Genomic DNA, 1193 nt, shown 5'->3' on the forward strand with positions numbered 1-1193 from the left:
AACTGACATTTTCAATCGAGAATAACTTTATGATGCAGACACAAATCGACTAATGTTTCTATGGGGTTATGTTGACAGATGCCCAAGTTTATTGTATGCCGTCTATGATCTATTTATTTCGACCACCACTTACCGCTAAAGCCATCTATATGAAAACGGCGGAAGCAAAGTTGTACATCTAATATTAAAAAATCAGTAAAAAAATCGAAAGGAGTCAGTGACAAAGGCCGTCCGATTTGGCGTGAAGAATACATAAATATTTAAAATCGTATATACCATATACAATAATAAACTTCTGTGAAGCTGGTATCCCATTCTCAAAATTTCGATTTAATTAATAGAGTTCTGGCTCTCCCCCAAAGAGTTCTAGAGTTTCTAATAGGTTTTGAAAAGAGTTTTGATTAAGTGCAAAAAAACGTGATTTGAAAGTTTCGGTTACCAACTTTACGTTTTCGCGAAACGAAAATTAGACATAACTTTCTTATTTTAAGTCGGAGCAAAAAAAGTCACTATACTATTTGATAGAATTCTTGTAGCGTTATTCAGAACTCTAAAGGAAACACTAAAAAAAATTCTTTTAAATAAAAATTTTTTTAATTCGATTTTTCAACATGAAAAATAACACGTCTAGTAAGCTGGCACAGCCACTTCAGCACAATAAAATGCGACCTGTACCACATTTTTTGCTATTTTTTGCTTTATTCCCGATTTTTTTGTTCCAGCCGATTCGCTAAAACTCATGGCTGTGCTAGCTTAAGACCAAAGTTAGCACAGCCACAAAAAAAGCAGCAAATGAAAAATCAAGTACATATTCTTCAAGGGCTATTTTTTTTGCTCATTTTTGCTCTATTCTCGATTATTTTGCTCATTGTTTAAGTCGAAAAATTCGACCAAGAGTGTGGCTGTACTGGCTCGCGTACAAGAGTAAAGTACCTTAAAGCAATTAATTGCTCAGCTCATTTTGGTGTCAAAATGTTTCTAGAATTAATTGTTCTAAGAATATCGCAAATCGGAATTTTTTGCTCAGTGTTTAAGTCGAAAAATTCGACCAAGAGTGTAGCTGTGCTGGCTCGCATACAAAAGTACCTTAAAGCAATTAATTGCTCAGCTCATTTTGGTGTTATATGCGAGCCAGCACAGTCACACTCTTGATCGAATTTTTCGACTTAAACAATGAGCAAAATAATCGGGAA

This window comes from Trachymyrmex cornetzi, unplaced genomic scaffold (genome assembly GCF_001594075.2).
Source record: "Trachymyrmex cornetzi isolate Tcor2-1 unplaced genomic scaffold, Tcor1.1 scaffold570, whole genome shotgun sequence".
In the NCBI taxonomy this organism is placed as follows: Eukaryota; Metazoa; Arthropoda; class Insecta; order Hymenoptera; family Formicidae; genus Trachymyrmex; species Trachymyrmex cornetzi.